Source organism: Megascapheus bottae, chromosome 21 (genome assembly GCF_031878675.1).
Source record: "Megascapheus bottae isolate mThoBot1 chromosome 21, mThoBot2.hap1, whole genome shotgun sequence".
Classification (NCBI taxonomy): domain Eukaryota; kingdom Metazoa; phylum Chordata; class Mammalia; order Rodentia; family Geomyidae; genus Megascapheus; species Megascapheus bottae.
In genome coordinates, this window is record NC_143529.1 from 889,376 (window position 1) to 912,659 (window position 23,284).

General features: G+C 33.5%; 1 protein-coding gene across 1 annotated transcript in view; it reads right to left on the bottom strand.

The window, feature by feature from the left end:
• Nucleotides 1-23,284, bottom strand: part of Calcrl (calcitonin receptor like receptor) — a 94,754-nt gene that overhangs the window by 68,340 nt on the left and 3,130 nt on the right. The window contains exon 2 of the mRNA XM_090354450.1: nucleotides 10,075-10,142. The gene's annotated coding sequence lies outside the window, so the exon portion shown is untranslated. The remainder of the gene's footprint in view (nucleotides 1-10,074; nucleotides 10,143-23,284) is intronic.

The window sequence follows — 23,284 nt, forward strand, 5'->3', positions numbered from 1 at the left end:
TCCTTGGTACCACATACATAGAAAAAAACTGGAAGTGATGCTGCGGCTCAACTGGTAGAATTCTAGCCTTGAGAAAGTCCAGTGACAGTGCTCAGACCCTAATTGAGCATTTCTCAAGCCCAGGACTGGCACCTAGATTCATAAGGCCATATAGGATGAGGCTAAATGAAAGGACCTCCAGGATATAGAAACAAAAGCCATATAATGAGTGATTGTTGTTCTTAATGTACCATGTTATTACTCATCTCTTTTGTTGTCCCTTGATTATCTCATACAGTTACAGTATCTTACCTTGTTATTTGATATATTGTATAAATGTTTGTTTACTTGAAATAGGATAGGGAAGGGGGGAAAATAATATGAGGGGAGGGTAGAGGGAAGGGAAATGGGGACAAAAACATGAGAAGGGTTAGCAATGATAAGTAATGCACTTTCTATCTGGTGAATATAATGTAACCCTTCTATTAATTACAATTAAAAAAACTTGGCAATCTAATAGGCTAGAGTCTAGGAAAGACAATAGCTAATCAGTTTCTCTTTCCTTGTCCTGCATTATTTGAACATAAATACAACAATTGTATGTTTCTAATATCGTGTTTCAAGTTGGCTGAATATGTCTCAATATGGAGTGCTTTGCATGAATTTTAAGAAAATTCAACTGAGCGTAGGGTTTCAAGCCTTTTGAGATTTCCACTAAACAAATAAAACTGTGAGTGCTATTTTATGATTTCATGGATGATTTATTTATAAGAATGTACACGTTGGGGAGAATGATCTATGCCCAGAAGAGATTAATCCTTGGGGATATGTAAATCAGCACTAAGACCACACATATGGAAGTACTTGTGCTCATACTCTCCTCTCTGAAAATAAGTTTATTAGGTAATGTTGCATACTTTCTAATTGCCAGGAAACACATGTGAAAGCCTATGTAACTGTGAATCAAACATGAAATTCCATAATACACTTAACTATTTCATCAATTCAAATACCTAGAGTAATTATCGTGACTGTACAAGTGTAAAAATTAACTTTTCCATATTTATTCCTGTTATTTAAATCCAGTGAGACTGGACATATATTGAAAAATTAGAATGTGAAAATGAAATTGATACAATTTGATTATCACATAATTAATGGTCCAGAAATTCCCGACTTCATAAGCAAGTTCAATCATAGGAGCTCCAGCATCTTTCCAAGTTCCAGGTTTATCCTGAAAGCTTTAGATTTCAAGAGATGGTTCAAAGCTAGTCTCTTTCACAGGACCACTACACACCTTACTTTCTTTTTTTCACATATTTTTTATTGTAATTAATAGAAGGGTTGCATGATATTTGCCAGATAGATGGTGCATTAATTCCCATACATTGATATCCTTTCACATGTCTTGGTCCCCATTTCCCTCCCCCCACCCTCACCCCTCATCTTGTTTTCCCCCCTTCACTATCCAAACCTTTCTTTCTTAAGTATCCAATCTTGTTAGTCTGTTTTTTCCTTAGAAGCAATTGAATACTATTGTTCACACCTTCCTTAACATTGACATTATCTTCAATGTTGTCTTGTGTACAGTTTGTTAACAACTTCATTCTTTCTTAAGATTCTCTAAGACAACACAATTCCCGTTCAGTTTCACTCATTGACTTATAAAAATATCTCCATGTCAACCTCTCTAGAAACTTTAATTTCCAGTGCCCAGTAAAGAATAGATGCCAAACCACCATTTAAATCTCTATGTCTTCGTCATCACAAGTGAGACCCCCCAAATAATACAACAAAACAAATTCCTCTTTCTTTCAATGAAATTCATAGCTCTTTTATGTATTATACCAAGCCCATTAATGAAAGGGTGGTAGAAAATAGGCAAAAGAAAGGATTTTGGATGAATAATTCTGCATTACTAGTAATTAGAATATAAAACCTGTCAGGAGTCCATTGGTTTAGCATAAAAAGGCTATCACCAAGTGGGCAAGAAAGGTAAACAGTGCAATAAGGAGCATCTGTAGTTCAAGGGTTCTTCAGTACTGCATTTGTCATTGACAGTATTTGAGGAAAATAAAATCAGGTTACATATGTGTCAAAGCAGATTTCTTAAACCAATGAATGAAAAAATTACTTTTACATGAGGACACATCTCAGGGGTAAAAATCTCTTGCCTAACAAGTACTAGGTCAAACTCCACTTTTGCCTGCTTCAATAAATCAGAATAAAAGATTTAATAAGCAAGATCTGTCTTCCCACCATGAAGATGGCTGGAGTCCCATCTAGCAAGCCTATCTTCATCTTTTGTAATAGGGTTTATTTTTACCTTTGTACTTTTGCAATATACTATGTGCTTACTTTTAAGGTCCTGCTGTTAAATAGGTATTTCTTGTTGCGTAAAGATAGAAAGATGACAAAATGGGAATTGAGAGGCCTATTATGTTTAGTGTGCTCAGAATGTGTGTGAACACTGTTAGTTGAGTACACTCCTAGTATCAGGATGCAGAATATAATGTCATAAATCATTTGATTGACTATTTTTTCAATGTAAATATCAATCATATTGCTTTTTTGAAGGTGGTGGAGGATGCAAAAAAATGCAATGAGAGATCCTGCAGCAACATGTAACTTGACACTTAAAATAAATCAGTATATTGTCTACTCCCAGTTAGAAAAGTTTAGATTTAACAGCATCTCACAATTTTCCTGTGAGTACTGTGAAAGAAAAGGGTTCTGAAATATGTCTCACAACCATGGGGGGTGGGGGAGGGTTGTGAGACACAAGTATCAGTGGGAGTTTCTTGAATTTCAGTTTTAATATATAAGAAAATGTAGAGAATATGGTCAAAATTGAATGTGTATGAGAATGGAGTATTATTTATTAACTTCTAAAAATACATGATTGGTTTGTTGTGTTTCTACAAATGAATGAATGGACGAGAAATGGACTTAACTAATTTTAATATGATATAATTTGATTTCTTTTTGATAGTCATTTAATTGTTTTGCTTTTCAGTTTTTCATCTTAAGAATGAAGGGTTTCTCATAGAACTCTCCTATGAGCAGCAATTCCACTACTTGGTATTTACCCAATCGTCCAGAAACAAGGACATACTAAATCTACTAGCATAAAGATGTTCATTGCAGCACTATTTACCATAGCAAAGATATGGAACCAACCCAGATGTCCCTCAGTTGATGAGTGGATCAACAGGATGTGGTATTTATACACATTGCTGCTGCCAGAAAGAATGACATCGCCCCATTTGTTAGGAAATGGAAGACTTAGAAAAAAATCATATTAAGTGAAGTAAGCCAGACTCAAAGGAGCATAGGCTCAATGGTTTCCCTCATTTGTCATAATCAGTAGAAACTTGGGCTCTCCTAACAGAGATTTACAATAGAACAAAACCTAGATACATAAGGCCATATAGTATGATGCTAAATGAAAGGACCTCCAGGATATAGAAACAAAAGCCATATAAGGAGTGAATGTTGGCCTTAATGTTCTATGTTGTCTCTCATCTCTTTTGCTGTCCCTTGGCTATCTCATATTGTTACAGTATTTCACCTTGTTGTCTGATATATTTCATTTATGCTTAATTGGTTATTTGATATTGGATAGGGAAGGGGGGAAATCACGATGAGCAGGGGGAAAAGGGAGGGAAATGGGGACCATGATATGAGAAAGGGTATCAATGTATGTGAAGTAATGTACCTTCTATTTGGTGAATATAATGTAACCCTTCTATTAATTACAATATATATATATATGGGAAACAAAGAATGAGGGCTTTTTATATAAAAAAACTTTAAGGATATTGCTAGTTTTAAGAAATTATAAAATTATTACATCAAAAGTGTAGGGCCAGGGCTGGGAGTTTGGCTTAGTGTTAAGAGTGCTTATCTAGCTTGCACAGAGACCTGGGTTGGATTCTGCAGTACCACAGACATAGAAAATAAAAGCTGGAGGTTGTGCTGTGGCTCAGTGGTAGAGCTTTAGCCTTGAGAAAAAAGCCGAAGGACAGTGCTCAGGCTCTGAGTACTGGCCAAACAAAGAAACAAACAAAAAGTATAGGCCCTGTAAGACCTTCATGAACTCAAACCACACCAAACACAGTAGAGTTCAAACAGCAAATTTAAAAATTTAAATTCATATGGCAACGTTTATACGGATTATAAAAGGAATAAATGTCTCTTTTTTCCATACTAAATTTTTCCCAATCTAAATTTGCTCTTAAAAGCAGAAGATTAGATTAGATAATAATAATAATAGAATGTAATATAAAACATTCTGACAGAAAAAAATAATAGCTATTTTTGAATAAAAACTACAAAATATGAACCATAATATACAGTTTGACAAAATGGTTTGCCAAGCTAATTTAATCATGCTTTTATTTTCCTTGAAGTGCAGTCTTTCTCTCATTGGGAGGAATGCATTAGATGCAATACATTAAAAGCTGCAAGCATTTCTAAGTTTATTTTTTTAACCAGGTATTTATAACAATCTGAGAATAAACAACATTTTGCCACCACAGGAACTTCCTGTGAAACTTCAGTAAATAACTATGTTTTCCTTGAAAGATACACCTTTGTTTTTTTTTAGTTTCTAGTTATTTCTTAGATACTCTAAGGAGAAATTTGTCCTTTTTAATAGAAACCCAGAAATATTTGGCCATCCATCAAACTATGGCTGATACAGATATGAACAGACACTTGGGTAATCTTGGAAAGATAGAAGGAGAATGTGGGTAGAGCTAGCTTAAAGTTAAGAAGTGGTAGATTTGTAATCCTGACAGAGGTCATAAATTGTGTCAAAGGCAAGGATCTGTGTTCTTGTCCCAGGAAAAGCCTTGAGTTTAATCTACACCTACAAAACAACAAAGAAGGGAGAATTATCTCATTGTATGCATACAGTAGCAACATAGAAAAAGGAAATATTTAGACAAATTGGGTATATTCCATAAAAGACAGCTAATTGTCTTTGAAAATAAGCTTAAGCAAGTCCTATTATTAATAAACTAATTGTTTACCCTTATTGTTTGTATTTTGGCTGCTTGTTCAAAAATTATATGGCTGTAGCTGTATGTTTTATTTCTGGGGCTTCTTTTCTTTTCCATTGGTCTACATTTCTGTTTTCACCAAACCTTTATGATTTTTGTTACCATAGCTTTGTAGTATAATTTACAGTCTAGTATTGTATTCTCTCTACAATGTCTCCAAGACAGGGTTTTACTATGCCCAGAGTGAACTAGAACTTATGATGCTCCCAAGTCAGCTCTTGATTCAGAATTATAGGCATGAGATACCCCACTCCAAATAAGAATTGTAATGAGGTTTGAATCAGATCCATCAAATAAACTTTTGGACTCTGATAAGATTTGTACCTCAGATAATCTCTTTTCATTGCTTTTTATGAATCCATCTTGAAAACAGTTGTGAAGTTTGTCACATTTATGACAACATAAACAGGGACATGATCACATTCTGAGAAATATCTAATAATGTTTAGTATAAAAAATAAAAATTAGGTTGGGAGTTTGGCCTAGTGGTAGAGTGCTTGCCTCGCATGCATGAAGATCCAGATTTGATTCCTTGGTACTACAAACATAAGAAAAGCCAAAAGTGGTGCTGAGGCTCAAGTGGTAGTGCTCTAGCCTTGAGAAAGCCCAAGGACAGTGCTCAGGCCCTGAGTTAAAGCTCCAGGATTGTCAAAATAAATAAACAAATAAATAAATATGAACTATTTGCTAATGATCTTAGAATAAATATAACTATGACATATGGAATTGCATAACCCTAAGTATAACAGCACTTCATTCTAATTTATTACCCTTAATAATCAATGAGAAGTCCTTTGGTACCTTCAGTCATCTACAAAGGCATCTTCATTCATTATGAGGATGGAGAACATATTTCCTATCACATGTACTGTTGATTCCCATTATCTTAGATCCGGTGTTTCTTTGTAGTTAAGTCCAGTTTGGAAGATAAATTCAGCTTTTTTCTGTTAAATAATATACTGTAGCCAGGTACTGCTGTGGCTCATAACTGTATTCCTAGTTGCTCAGAAAAATAAGTTATCAGGATAGTGATTTGAAGCTAGCCTGGGCAGGAACCATGAGCAGAAAAGGTCATGAGGCACTTATCTACCTTTTCTCCCTCTTTCTTTCTTTTTTCTTGCTTTTTTTCTTTCTTTCTTTCTTTCTTTCTTTCTTTCTTTCTTTCTTTCTTTCTTTCCTTTGTTCCTCATTAATTTATTTTTTTGTTTTCAAACAATGTCACTATAAAGCCCAGGCTTGGTTCACACCTATAATCCTCCTGCAGGTAGATGTCACTATACCAGGCAATATTACAAGATATTTCAAATGATTCCCTCAAAGAATGAGGAAAATCCATAATGCATAAGAATCAAGTATTAAAGACAGAAAGGAGCCAGAAAAACAAAGAAATGTACATCACTTGGTAAGCAGGGAGACATTTTCAAATCTGTGCTTTCTTTGCAATTGCTTGCAATGCTATCAGACCAACCTAACTCAAAGAAAAATCTTCAACCAATTAATAATTCCATGCATCAATGTGTACATTAATCAAAATGTTGCCTTCAAATTTTCCTTTCAAAATGACTGTCAATCAATTGGAATTTTGGTTAGAAGTGGGGATGATATTGATAATGACTGTAGTAGCACATTTGAAAGATTCAATAACCTTGAAGTACTAATAATGTTTCTAACCTGTATCAACCTATTCATATAGTAAACACCAAATCTAGAAATGCAAATTATATTTATTTATGGATATTACAATATTAACTTTCAAGCCTTATGACCAAATTATAAACTATACATTGGGCTCTATGATTACCAAAGTTTTTCTGTGAAGAAATCAAAGAGATTGCTTTGAAAAGTTAATGGTTATTAAAAGTTTCAAAGGTTAATGGTTATTTAAAAAGTTAATAATTTGGAAGTAAACTGGTCAATTTGGTTGGAGAGTCTATATTCCATGGCAAAATTAAACATTATTACATATTTTTATTCTTGTTTTAGACAAAGATTGTCTAAAACACAAATAAAACTTCATTAGCATTGCATTTCTGCTTTTGTTGGTAGTGAAGTCTGAATTCAGGAATTCTGGACTCATGGCTTATACTAACTAGACAGGGACTAGCCATAGCATTTCCACAGCCATTTTTGCTCTGATTATTTTTCAGATAGGGTCTCATTTATTGCTTGGCTGCCCTGGAGCATAATTTTATCTGAGCTTTCTGCTGTTGTTCGGATGGTAAGTACTATGCCAAGTTATTTTATGTCAAGAATCAATGCATATGAATCTTTTTCTCCAACTGTATTGCAATTATGATTTTCCCACCATTTACTTCTGAGATGGCTAAGAAAAACTATACTACAGAAACTTTAACATAATTTAGGGAATTCTTCTTTAGATGTTTTTTTTTAATTGAGCCAGAGGACAAAATACATGCATACAAAAGCAGATGATAAAGTGTGATGTGCTTACTTTTACATGGTGGAAACAAAACCATGAGTCAAAAAAATAACCAGAAAGCACTTGAATTGAGTGACCTTGGAGTTTATTTAAGACAGCCTTCTATTTATGTTTCTAGATTTAGAACAATCTCAAATTTTACAGATGTGGCAAAAACAAACTTCAAGCCATTTATGTGACATGTTAGAAGGAAAGAAATGATACAAGCCAGCCGTATACTGATCATTATATTTCATACCCCAGTTTTTTGTTTTTTCTGGCTTCTTTAGTAGGGTAGACAGTTGGAAATCACTGACATCATGGAGACATGTATTTTGCTGCCTTTCACCAGACCAAAACTAACCAACTCATAGCAGTACACTTAAAAAAATAGTACAAAACCACAAGCCAAAATTAAGCACAGACTTGAAGGGAGTTTGCAATTAAGTCAGTCTCTTGCCTTCTTTTTTATATTACCTTAATGTACTTCCCACTGAGCTAATTAAATGGATGTACTCTTGCTTCTATAATGTATCCATGTTGTTTGTTGAGAAAACTTTCATTGTACCCTGATGTGAAATTTTAACAAATCTTCAAGCAGGTACTGGTCACAAAGATACTTTGAACGACAAGTACTATTCTTCTATAATCATAAGTTAGTCCTCAGTAAATAAAGAATTTCTAGGCAGATATGGAAACTAAAAATTTTTTCTCAAAATAATGTAGAAAGAAAGTCAAACAAACATACTTCTAAAGTTCAAATGAACAAATAACAAAATGGAGTCTACCACAATAGTTAATGTGATGGTTATATAATTTCTCAGGAAGTTAATGTCTCAGTTATCTTGGAGTCAAAGTTTCAGTAAGGTTATTAAACTTCAGTGATAGTTAGAAATAGATTCTTCTGTGGTAAACAAAATCAGTTAACCAGTGACATTTCTCTAAACATTTTTTTCTTCCCTCACTGTTCTTCATCTTTCCAGTTTCACAATTTGAGAAATGACAATGTAGATAGAACAATATAAAAATGCTTGAAGTTAGAAGAATTGAATCATTCTAAATCAAATCATTTGTGGTTGTGAACTGAAGTCATTTTGTTTCTAGTTCCAGTCTTTAAATTGGAGTGCTTCAGTCTAAAATGGGACTGAGAATTTTGATGTGAGAATTTACTCATTTCAGACTAAAAGCTAGGAAAAAGTTAGTGAACTATATCTTAAATTCTAGAACAATGGCCAATGAACTAAGAATGGGGACCACTTCTCCTCAATCTCAGTTCGGAAGGTTTGACTCTTTGCAGAGTCCAATATGGACTCTTCCCTTTGTGTCTTCATTAAGTGAAAGTTGGGCTTTATAAAACTTGAACTGGCATTACAACATATAAAAGAACTCAAGAAGAAAAATCTAGCTGTCAGACTTATGTAGACATGTTGAACCTTCCAATATTGCTATCAGGAACCATGCGTCATGTGAAATGAAATGTACCAAGGAAGCTGACACATAAAAGGCCAGAACAATGATGAGTTCCTGAAGATAGGATGCAGGACAAAGGACAATTACTGAGTGACTATTTTTGGGTCCACAGTATGACTTGGGAACTTAAAAGTCATCACTTAAGTGCATGAAAAAGAACTACCTCATGTAGTTCTGGACATAAGGATAATTTAGTGGCCATTATTTTCATTAATGATATTATAATTGATTAGAAGGATACACTATTGAATTGTTAAATGCTTCTCAGTCTGAAAATCAGTTAGGGTAGAAAATCTGATATCGTAAGGAAAAAGGCTCGGTGGTGTGATAATAACTGCAGAATTAATACATTACTTTGCATGCTGCTATGATGTCAAGTATACACATGAAGACATATTTGTCAGCAACAGCAGTCATTTGTGATGTACCAACACCTTAAAGACTGCCAGAACTGAAATACAAAAGCCTTTTTCAAGCAATCCTATATAATATTTAGTGTGGTTTAACATTTTAAAGCAACTCCCTCATCCCCCCATTTATTTTCCTTTTCTCTTATCTTTTTATATTCCTTTTTATGAGAAAGTTTTATTGCCATTGACAGATATCTACTAATGAATGTGAATCTGAAAGTTATTGAACATTACAGAGACAATATGTTCAATTCAAATGAATAATATATCCCTATTATCTTACAACTTTTAGCCTATCTTTTCTACATAGAATTTTTCTTACAGAGATTGATACATGTACATATCTGTACATGTATATGTACAGATATGATATCTTTGGCTTATTAATTTACCAGCATTAGTATTATTAGTAAATTTGTTAGCCACATTAAAATAATGTAACACAACTAATCATCTAGACCAGGCGACAAGAACATGGTAATAATTGTCAAGGAGATGATCTTGAAACTGAACTGATGCTCCATAATTCCATCTTTATCAGTATTTGTGCATTCTCTTTCAAAATTTCTGTTTAATTAGGAGTTAACTATCAAACATTCCTTGCAGTTTTCCTCACTATTGTAATGTATGCTGATCACTTTGAATGGAATGCGTTATTAGAAATATGTGACTGGAAGCGAACACGTTACATCTATTAGATTATGAATATCTTTTGTAGTGTATGCAATACCTGAGGGAATGCCCATCCAATGTGGTGACAGGTGGCAGCACAAGGGGTTGGTGTATCATCGTAGGCTCCTAGATGATAAGAGAAGATTCTTATGAACTGGATAATAATCTTAGTAGATGGGAGGACTGAATAGAATTTAACTTACACTCTACTACTGTGTCTCTCTGTTAAAAACCACAGACATGTTTTTTATTACTTAACTTTTGGTGTGGTTGTATGTATATACAATGGAGAAATTACATATTCATAAATTCTATTTCTCAAAACCAACTAGGAGGTGTTGATAAAAACTAACTACACAATATATTTTTCAAGGCAATGGAGTTATTCTGCTTCTACTTCGTTGCCCATATAGGAAAAGAAAAACAAAAATCTTGACCTACTGGTAATAACAAGTTACACAAAGCAGAAAAAAAAAAACATAGTGCCATTTCAGGTGAAGATTATTCACCTCCCTTCTCCAGTTATCTATAACTACCTCTCAGTTAAGTTAGGACAAAACAGCCCAGCATAAGTAGGCTTCATTTACAGAAGCTATTATGGGTCCTCTACAAAGTCATTAAATCAAAGAAGAGAATCTTGAAATCAAAGTAAAAGTTAAGGTTGTCATGTAAATTGATAGTTTTTCCTTCCTTTCCATGATATTTATAAGACTAAGTAAGTATTTTAGCCCAGCTCATAATCATATATATATATATATTTGTTTTTTTTAATAAACACATCTATTTTAAATGGTATATTGATAGGAGGTAGGAGGAGTTAAACCAGACACATTTAGGTACCAACAGGTTATCCTGCAAGTAATAAAGGATGTCTTCATAGGACACGACAGACACAAACTTGGAGGTCTATCTCTTCCAGATCTTACTGCTGGGAAGGGATAGAATTAATTGCAGTGCTGGAAACTTTACCCTGAGGGTTGGGAGCCCCCTTAAAGCTTATATTGCAAGTAGAAAATAACACACACAAAATATATAAAAGTCCTGTGGTAATAAAGCATATGAAATAAAATAAAGCAGACTAAAATAGTCTAGGGAAGAAGGGTATGTTGATCATTGATAATCTCTGTGAAGATGTGGAGTGGAGCATTAACCCAAGGTGAGGAAATATGGTAAGACTGATCATGAGAATGTTCCAGAAGCACTTGAATGATTCTGAGGCAGGAGTAATTTGACTCATTCCAGTGTAGCTGGAGGTTTGAAAGGGTCAGAGTAAAGGTGATCCAGACATGTTCAAAGAGGAGAAAAGAGGCGAGAAATGAGCTTGAATTCTCCTTACTCAGAAGATAATAATAACAATCAACCTACCACTAAACACTGGCAGTACATAAATGCACATATCTTTCTAGGCCCAAACTAAAATTACTAAAGTTAAAGCTACAATACACATTACATTGCTTTGCATATACACAACTTTTAGACTTAGAGAGCTTGTCACTATGCCTACCAAGAATCTGAGTCATTGTCAAGAATTTCTATAAGTCAATAGAAATGTTTAGGTGCATACTCAAAAGCACTAAAGATTATTAAAATCAAGCTCTTTAACAAAATCTTTGTAAAGCAAAAATAATTTTAATTACTTTTTGAAAATAGTTTGTGAAGTTTTACATTGTAAAGTTTGTTACGTTTTAATAATTCACTATGCTATTATTTTTGCAAACTATTATATGTTATAATTAGGATTCTGAACTGGTCATTCTAAACAGATACATGTTTTTATGTTAGTAGAAACAGTATATAGTTAGAATCAGGATTTCTTTACAAGCTCCTTTGTGAGGAGAAACCCTCTTATTCTCATTCAGCATGATCAAAGTTGAAGTTTATTTTGTGGAATTTTCCCATCTTGCAAGAAAATCAACTATATATAGAATTGACTGGTGAGAATTGTGCCACTTCCAGTTTTCTATTAGGTAATTGGAGATAAGAGTCTCATAGGCTGGCTTTAGACTGTGATCCTCAGATCTCAGCCTCCTGAGTAGCTATGATTACAGGAGTGAGCCATGCTCCCAGAACTAGCTACTATCTTTACATGAAATTATCAGTATATACAATCAAATCGCAAAGTAAAATATATTAATATTCAATCAGAGGCATATAAATATATATTATAAAAATATATCAGAAGGCAGAAAGATACATAGATCACCTCAAAAAAGAGCTAATTTTGTTCAAATTGTACTCTTCCTAAAGTGACATGACAGGAAAAAATCCAAACCAGCTAAATTCTGAGAAGATTGGAAACAAAGTGGGATTATATGAAACGTAAATTGCTAATACTTTATAGTGTTTTAATATGTAAGAAATACTTTTTCCAACAATAGTAAAAGAAAAACAATCATAATCAAGGGATCTATAAACTTCATATACTATTTTAAATCTGCTGTTTGGCTGATTTTGTAACACAATAAACACTTGACATAAATTATTCATTTAGTTATTTTTATTTTTCAAAGGGATATTTCATGGATGAAAATCATGAAAATTTTGTGATAGAGTTTTTATATGAAGGAAAATAGTAAAAGCAAATATTCCACAAATTGTCTGTCTACATTTGTGTTTGTAATGAGAAAATACTATTTATATCCTTAGTTTTCAGAACAATAAGACATTCTTTCCTTTTCACGAACTATTGAGACAGTTGGTCTCTTAAATAATTATAAACCAAATGGTGTTACCTCAGGTCACTGCTACCCAATTAGAAACAAATGTTTTAGAAGAAGCATCTTAACTCATTTTACACTTAAATTACTGTGATTCATAATCAGGGAAATGCAAATTTAAAACCACAATGAGGTACTATGTTACACCCACCTACATGGCAAAAATTAGAAAGTCTGACGGTAAGACACAATACTGGAAAGAATATGGTACAATAGAAACCTCATGCGATGTTAGTGAGCACATAAATTGGTACAAGCACCACAGATTGCTGGGTTCTAATATCCTTGCAGCAAGTACATTCTCTGGACAAACTCACACACATGTAGCAAGAGATGTGCAGAAAAAGCCATTAATGGATTCTATGTCTCTAATAACAAAATTGGAGAAAAAAATCCGAATGCCTCTCATCAAGAGAAATAATATATTCTAATATATTCATACAATGGAAGTATTCTGCAAGTACAAATGTAAAAATGATGTATAACAAAACAGTAATGCTTCATGAAAGAAGCCAATCTCTAAAAATATTTGTTTCAGCCTATTCCACTTTCATAAAAGTAGTATTAAAACCAGTAGACCTTCATAGTATGTTGCTTAAAACACATGTTCATATAGCAAAGTCATAAGGTAAGACGAAGGAATGAGTAGTACAAGTTTAGGGTAAGGAAGTAATTCTTTGCTTCTATGTGAATCTTTCAGGGTACAATATAAGTGACAAGCTGGGTATGAGGCAAACTGACACTTATTAAACTATATATATATATATATATATATATATATATATGTCTTGCACTATCTGCCATGCATAATCTACATATAAGAATTCCAATTTGAAATTTTATGGAAGGCTGAATTTGATTATTGTAGAATTATATATTTTAAATCTGTGAATCAAAACACATGAAAGAAGTGCTGAGAACTTATAATTGTAGCTACTCAGGAACCTGAGATATGAAGATTACAGCCAAAATTAGCCTAGGCAGGAAAGTTCATAGATTATCTCTAAATAACCAACAAAAAGCCAGAAGTAAGGTTGTGGCTCAAGCATAGAAACCCAGTCTTGAGCCCCTATGCCTTGAGTTCAAGCCCCAAAGTCCACCTGCATCCCCATATACACACTGAAAATTATGGATGCATTAGGGATAAGTAGAGAGATTTGAGTGGGACATGGAGCTGCTTCAACACAGTACTGGTTCACTTTGAAACTTTACTTCCTTTTTCAGAACATAAACTTTAGAAATCTTTTTGTTTTTATGATTTTTTTTTTGCCAGTCCTAGGCTTGGGCTCACGGCCTGAGCACTGTCCTTGGACTTTCTCAAGGCTTAGCACTCTACCATTTGAGCCTCAGCACCACTTCCAGCTTTTTTCAATGTATGCGGTACCGAGGAATCGACCCCGGGTCTTTGTGCATGCTAGTCAAGCACTCTACCACTAGGCCAAACTCCCGGCCCCAACTTTAGAAATCTTATGAGATTTATACACAATGGAATTCTATGTTGCCATCAGCAAGAATCTCATTGCTCCATTTGTAAAGAAATGGAAAGACCTGGGAAAAAATCATATTAAGTGAAGTAAGCTAGACCCAAAGGAACATAGGCTCCATGTTTTCTGTCATTTGTAATAAATTAGTACACATCTAGGATTCTCCTAGCAGATGATCACAATAGCTCAAAAGCTATGTACATATGACCATATAAGATGAGACTAAATGAAATGAACTCCAGGATATGGAAATGAGAGATTTATCTTTGTGATTATTGTTTTTTAATGTATTATGTGAAGTTACTTCTTTTCTCTTCTTTTCCCTCTTATGATTTATCTCATATTGCTATGTAGCTGACTTTGGTAGTTGTATTATATATATATATATATATATATATATATATATATGTTTACTTGTTTATTTGAAATAGGGAAGAGAAGGGAAAAAACATGATAATTAGGAGAAGGTTGGGGGAGGAAAACAGTTTTTGCAAGATGAACAAATGATAAAATTGGGACTTTACAAATAAAATTCATATAAATGAATTCCACTTTATCTCAGGTTACTTTCTTAGACTAAGATAAATATAGAACATTTACATACCACTGGTGATAAACCCTGAAATCAGTGTATGTATGTGTGTGTTTGTATGTATTTCCGTGTGTGTGTGTGTGTGTGTGTGTGTGTGTGTGTGTGTGTGTGTGTGTGTTTGGCTATTTCTGACTCCAGTCAAAGTAGAAAGTGTCTGTGAAGTTTTATTTCGGGTTAGTATAAAGTTTTCAAAACTTTTAGATTAGATTGGCTCAGACAGGGAAAATGTGTTCCAATCTCTCAGGAGGAATATAAAGCTCAGCTCGGAATTAAAAGAACAAGTGTGGTAAGTGTGGTTGCATGTATTATTAGTTATAGGTAGTACAGGGTAAACAAATACTTAATGTTTACTTTAAGACAGTCTCTTGATTTAAATATGTGCCTATTCTCTTTCAATGTAAGTAAATTTGAACCTGTATGTTATTCTTTATTCTGTGTGTTAGCTTTATTATTACCATACCTGAAGTGTAAAAAAGAGAAAATTGTTTTAAAGCAAACACTGATTGCTTAAATAGAACAATGTGTGTGTGTGCTGAACCACTTCAGACTGATCTGACAGATTTGGAATGAAGTATTCCATCTTATCAAACAGCCATGATGTTTTGAATGTGCTATGATTTATCCATCCCTATTTATTTGTAGTTATGGAAAAACTGTCCTCAGAAACTAATTTGTCAATAAGTCAGACTTGACCCCTTCACTTCTAATAAATATTTTTTTAGATCTTATCACAGAGCAATCCCTTGGCTAGTCCTCAAGCAAATGAACAGATAAAGCATTCTCATCTCAAGTTTTAGACAAAGCATCTGAAATATATTTTTGAGTCAGATAAAAGTAGTCATTGGACAAGCTCTTGTTTATGGTCATGTGTCCAAAGGATCTCTCCATCCTAAATATTGTGATTGAGCAATGGGTTTTTATCGTCTAACTACTCTGGCAAACAAACTACATTTTATTAAACTACTTTATCTTTTATGCATCCTCTTCTCACTAATAGTTATTTATCTTTTTTTCCCTGCTCAATTTCTTTTCCTTTGTTACCTTTCTTTTTTTTTTGCCAGTCCTGGGCTTGGGCTCAGGGCTGGAGCACTGTCCTTGGGCTTTCTCAAGGCTAGAGTTCTACCACTTGAGCCTCAGCACCACTTCCGGCTTTTGCTATGTATGTGGTACCGAGGAATCGAACCTGGGTCTTCATGCATGCTAGGCAAGCACTCTACCACTAGGCCAAACTCCCGGCCCTGTTACCTTTCTTTTACCTTCAAATTTCATCTAACTTTGTTTCATGCCAGTCATTTCACTCAGCAATAATTTCTATGTTAGCTCTATTCTTATTGTTTATTATTATATCTTTCTATTCATTAAATGAAAATTTCTCCTGAGTCCTTCCTGTTCCTCTAGCTCATTTCTAATCCCTTTGCTCTCCTTTCTAATGCCTTTCATGTGGAGGTGAATCCACTAAATACGTGATATTTAGCAAAGGTATTTCTAGAAACATCTGAGATGAGGAAGTAATTAGCCACAGGAATGAGGTAAGAAAAATTGTATCAAGGAATCAGTAACATCTCTGTAGGTGATATCATGAATTACACTATTTTATGTTACCTGGCCATGTCTCTCGTGGCATTGTCAATGTCTTGGAAAAGATATGGCTTATACCAAGGGATCCAGCTGAGAGATACTTAAAACAGTTTAAAAAAAGTTATGTGGGGGCTGGGAGCATGGCCTAGTGGTAGAGGGCTTGCCTAGCATATGTAAAGCCTTGGTACATTGAATTCCTTGGTACCACATACATAGAGGAAACAAAAGCTGGAAGGGGTGCCTCAAGTGGTAGAGCACTTGTCTTGAGAAAGTCCAAGGACAGTGATTGGGCCCTGAGTTCAAACCCCAGGACTGGCACCCACCCAAATAGCATATACTTATAGAAGAGAAATTCTATTTAATATTCCAAAAAGCATGTATCTGTTGAGTACATGAATTGAATTACCTGTCATATCTATAATTTCTCAGGCTTATAAATATTGAATATTATATATGTAAAAATAATTCAACATGTCAATGACAGTTTCAGAAGCTTATCTATTCCTTCAGCATGTATGTGTGATATAAATCTGTCTATATCTATATACTTACATATAATCTATATACCTACAGAAAGATTATCTATCTGTAGATCTGTGACTAAATTAAATCATGACTTACAGACTCACAAATAACTTTAATGAAATACATATTTTGAATATACACATTAAAACAGCATAACTTGTAGATTCTCTACCATCTTTACATTTAACAGAATGTTAACCATTCATTTGCATGGAAATATCACTGCTTTATTCCAAATAGCTTCATACAGGAAACAAAACGCATGACAAAATCTGGGATGATTTGTTTTCTTAATTCTAAAAACAAAACTGACAATATTAAATTAATGAATTTGATTAAGGTACTTAAAATAATTAAATGTAATTTTCAGTTGAAGCACCTTTCACTTAAATGTGAATGTACTGTTATACTTCCTAAACTAGTACCAATCCCTAGGATGACAAATGAGTTCTGCCAGTATCCTCCGTCAGAGAGAGGCAGTGCCTTTTTCTGTGTACATGATACTGAGGATTCGAATCCAGGACTTTGTGCATGCTAGGCAAGCACTCTACCACTAGGCTACATTCCTGATCCAGTATATGCTTGTAAAAATTCTCAACCTACTTTTTTTCCACCCCACTGTCCTTTCTTTCCTTCTATACACTTTGTGGGCTACTGTCCAGCAAAGGCATTAAGAAATGGAGTAAGGCTTCTGCAGGAGGAAACTGCTGGCAAGTTCACCAGTTTCAACAAGAAATTTTGCCAATTTCAGCCATTCTTTGTGGAAAGGCTTTCAGCCATTTGTGGAAAGGCTTCCACATTCTGTGTTAAAATACTAAGCAACAATCTAATTTATGTTAGCAGTTAATTACTACTTTGGACTTAGTGAGACCGGAATACTAAATCTACTAAGAAAGCATTTTTACCAATTTATTTTTGGTCACAAAGAAGGTGCAGGAATAAATGCTAGCTTGTTGCAAGAATAATGCAATAGCTAATTTCTGACTATTTTATTGTATGAAGCATGTAAGATCCTCATAACTTCAGTACAGTTCCAGCATCTATTATATGATATAAAACAAAACCACAGTTCACATCCAATTTTCAATGAAGTAGGAGAAGGAAGAAGGTATGAAGAAATGTTCACTCTTTCATTTCTTATTAATTAAACAATTTCTGAGTGCCTACTTATATGTTTCTAGAATAGAATTGTGAATATTTCAGGCAAATTCCTTGTATTTATGGGATTTCTATATTAGTAGAATAGACATTAAATAATATTATAGCAAATATGTAAATCATAGTAGATTGTTGTAAAATAGTGAACAGAGGAAAAAATTTAAGAAAAGCTCTAGCAGATTGAGAGAGCAAAAGATATGTGATTGTACATTGAAAGGTAGATTTTCAAAAAAATTAATTAATAAAACAGTCAAGATGAGGGGACTGACTAAAATTGAAGGACATGAGAAAAAGAAGACTGATTGGAGTCTGTAATCCAGGAATGACAGGCCTACAAATAAACAAGATTATGATTTGCTTATACTAAGAAGCTGTATGCATGCTTATGTGATGAAGAGGAAAAAAGCAAGCAGGATAAAGTTACTTAACTGCTTCACTCAAGTAAGTAGTTCCTGGCTGATTTCTGTTAGTCACATGTCGGGAAAGTACTATGACACACAGGACCATTGTCCATGGTTAACGATTAACTTTAACCCAATTATTTAAACTGTGATATTTGTCAGAGAATAGAGTTCAATTGTCATATTTAAAAGTGCGTTTCCCTTCTGAAATTAAAATATTATTTCTGGAAAGAAAAATGTAGATCAGAATATAGGACCATGTATGGGTACCTAGGAGCAAAGTTTCACTTAGTCCAAGTGAAAGATTTATAACTCTTTCTTTTAAAAGACATGTTATTGCAAGATCTCTATCATAATTAATCTTAATGAAGATCTAGAAGAACATATTTTCAATACATTTAAAAATAATTTATTCAGGACTATCGCATCAGAAGAACATTCTTTCAATCTATTGGGGCTTTCATGTTTAATCTTGCATACATTTGTGCATTTAATGGATATTTTATAAAAGTTTGTGTGTGTCAACACTCAAATATATACCCTGTGAATTTTAGCAGAATCATTTTGAAATAGGTGGCCTGAGTGAAATCTAACTCATCAAACAAGGCCATATTGATTTCATGGGCAGAAATTGTTCATTCTCTTTTTTTTTTTTTTTGCCAGTCCTGGGCTTGGGCTCAGGGCTTGAGCACTGTCCTTGGATTTTCTCAAGGCTAGAGCTCTACCACTTGAGCCTCAGCACCACTTCTGGCTTTTTGCTATGTATGTGGTACCGAGGAATCGAACCCGGTCTTCGTGCATGCTAGGCAAGCACTCTACCACTAGGCCAAACCCCCAGCCACAGAAATTGTTCATTCTTAAAACAGTATTAAGAACGAAGTTTTTAAAATGTCTGACTTCATCACAACAAATCAGAGAAAGGCTGGATAAGTGGGACTGCATTAAACTGCAGAGCTTTTGTATGGCAAAGGACATAGCTAGTAAACTAATCAGGAAGCCTACAGAGTGGGAGAAGATCCTCACCAACCAAACAACGGACAAAGGCCTCATATCTAAAATATATCAACAACTCAAAAAATTGAATCACTCCCAAACTAATCTCCAAAGTAACAACCATCCCATTAAAAAATGGGCCAAAGACTTAAAGAGAATCTTCTCTGAAGAAGAAACAAAAATGGCCTATAGACACATGAAGAAATGCTCAACATCTCTGGTCATAAAAGAAATGCAAATCAAAACAACTCTAAGATTCCACCTCACTCCAGTTAGAATGGCCAGGATCAGGGAAACAAATAATAACAGATGCTGGAGGGGATGTGGCCAGGAGGGATCACTACTACACTGTTGGTGGGAGTGCAAACTCGTTCAACCACTATGGAAAGCAGTATGGCAGTGCCTCAAAAGGCTAAACATGGAACTCCCCTATGACCCAGCAATTCCACTACTTGGCATTTACCCAACTATCCAGAAACAAGGGCATACTAAATCCACTAGCACAACAATGTTCATTGCAGCACTATTCACCATAGCAAAGATATGGAACCAACCTAGATGTCCCTCAGTTGATGAGTGGATCAACAAGTTGTGGTATTTCTACACAATGGAATTCTATGCTGCTGTCAGAAAGAATGACATTGCCCCATTTGTTAGGAAATGGAAAGACTTAGAAAAAATATTAAGTGAAGTAAGCCAGACTCAAAGGAACTTAGGCTCAATGGTTTCCCTCATTCGTCACAATCAGTAGAAACCTTGGGCTCTACTAGCAGAGATCTGCAATAGAGCAAAATCTTGATACATAAGGCCATATAGTATGAAGCTAATTGAAAGGACCTCCAGGATATCGAAACAAAAGCCATATAACGAATGATTGTTGTCCTTAATGTACTATGTTATCCCTCATCTCCTTTGCTGTCCCTTGGTTATCTCATATTGTTACAGTATCTTACTTTGTTATCTGATATATTGAATTTATTTGTATTTGGATATTTGAAATTTGATAGGAAAGGGGGGAAAACTAAAACGGGTGGGGGGGGTGGGGGGGGTGGAAATGGGTACCAAGACATGTGAAAGGGTATCAATGTACGTGAATTAATGCACCTTCTATCTGGCAAATATCATGTAACTCTTTTACTAATTACAATAAAAAAAAGAAATGCAAATCAAAAAAAAGTCTGACTTCATTATCTACATAAGGAGGCCTAAATGAGAATATATAATCAAATATATAATCAAATATACTCAGATATCATTTGAACCTGGAAAATATTTTTATAAATATTTTAATTAAATATTTTAAATTATCATCCTTAATTATATATTTTACAAGAGCATGTACTATTTTCTGTACTCCATGTTTTCAGTTTGAAGATGGCTAGAAGAAATTAAATCTACTTGGTCACAAAATTAATGTATGTGACTGTTTAATCAATAGGATTTCATCCAGCCTCTGATCATTCAAATAAATATACCAAATTTAATTAAATATTTTTAACATGATGCGCTATACCAAGTCTTTATGATATGATATCGTCAAATCCTTGTTGTTAAAAGGCCCTTACTCTGTACACCTACTAAACCATTCCACAGTAAAAGAGTGGAGATGAAAATATGAATGTTTAACTCATATTATTGTCTGCAATTCTATTTCTGCATATATGATAAGTCTAGCAAATTTACATTATAGAAGCATCACAAAGGATAAAAGAGCCTAGCAAATTGTAAACAACTTACACTATGATGTGTGTTGGTTAAGATCTTATAAAATGTCTTCTCTATTGCTTCTCCTATGACACTAACCTCTGATACTCTGAAAACATTTCCTTTTACTTAATTCCATTGCAAACATCATGATGTAGAATCTCAGCACCCCATAACAAAAATAATCAAATGAACAAATGAGTTAAAAATATGGTTGTTGCCTGTACAGTTAACTTGTGAAATGAATAGAACAGAATCCTTACCCCTCTACATACACACTGATAGCAGCTAAGGAAGAGCAATTGTGAAAGGTCATGGTGTATGGAAGTGCTGTAGAAAACATGGAGATATCCACCAACAAGAGATATCTCTAGTAACTTTTGTAATGGTGTGAAAAACATGAATTTCTTTTATTCATGGAGAAACAATTTATCGTTTGCTTTTTAAATTGCATTCTCAATGTAGATATTTGAAAATATTCAGAGACAAACAACAAATTATATCCACAACCTAAATGAGTTTTTGCTATCTCTTTGCACAGGTGCTCTTTATTCATATTTGTGTTTTATATATGTGGACATACATACATATATGTAGATACTATATACACACACGCATACATACATGAGCCCATGCATTTGTGTTTATAAAATGTATAAGAACATATATACTTAACACTACGTGATGGGAAGATTTGCCCACAACAATTGACATCTCAACAAGACAAAAAAAAATGCCCAAGAAAAACTTGAAAATTGATTGTATTGGGTCATTTTTGGTATTCTTTTAATTTTGAGCTTCCACTGCTATTATAAAACTTTCTTGATAATCAACTAACTTTATTTCCAACATTTATATTATGCAAAATTCATATAAGTAGCATAAATGAACTTGATTTTATTATTTTGTTAGAAAAAAATATTTTTAAGTTGGATAGATCATTATCCTCACATGACTTTGCGCAACATCAGTAATGAGATATAGAGTAGTACACAATACACACAACCGTAACAAAATATTTAAGACATATTGTCAGTGGATGTAGTTAACACAGAATTTCATCAGTGATGGTTTAACTCCAGATATGTGTTTCCATCAGGTAACAAAGGGAAAAAAATAATTTCTGTTCATTTTTTTTCTTTGAAGTAGTTAACATGAAGGTATTGTTCATGTTCTAGTAAAGCAATGACTAAATATTGGTTTTACTATGTCTTAAAATGTGTGATAGGATGGCCATTGTAAAGTCCTCAGTGATAAACAAAACACTTTGTCAATATGAAGTGGAATAGGATATCTCTAAACTTTTTGTTCCATTCAACAGTCCTAGTAAGTAGGGAGTGATGGCTTCAATAGCATAGGAGTTATTGATTTATTTAATTATTTTGGATTAGATTTGGTTATACTAGGTTGCTATTTTTGTACATTAAGAGTTAGGAAGTATGTAATACCTTTACCTTTGATCATATTTATGGAAGGATAAAGATAGTTTTTGTTCACGTTTTATGAACCCAGATTTATTACTTTGATCATTTTTGCAAATAATACAATAGTGTGCTTGTTTTGTTAAATATTTTATGATAATGTAAGAAAACTGAAAAAAAAGAAATATATTGGAATATATTCCTAATATCATATCTGATAAACACTGTAGAAACATAGACCTTAGACTTCATCCACAGCTAATAATATATTATAGAAATATATTAATGATAAAAATATGACTTTCTTTGTATCCTTATATATTAAATTCATTGACTTTTTTGTTACAAATAGCTTATTACTTATTAAACTAAAATGTAAATGATTTAATATGTTTGATTTTAACATTGCTCAAATAAATAAATACATTTATTTGACTTAAAAAAACATTACCAAAATTGTTATAGTCCCAGTTAAGTATGAAAAAAACCATCCATACTTAATGAGGACTTTTTAGCTAAATTAAAATTAAAGTACAATACAGACTGTATATTTCCAATTTGTTAATGTAATTCTCAGATAGATATGTGATATGTTCTACATAGCTATATGAAATTTTATCCTTAATGATTTTGTTTCCTGTTAATATTCAAGTTTTCCTATTGTTATGTCCTACCTCTTATTTCTTCAGTGTTTT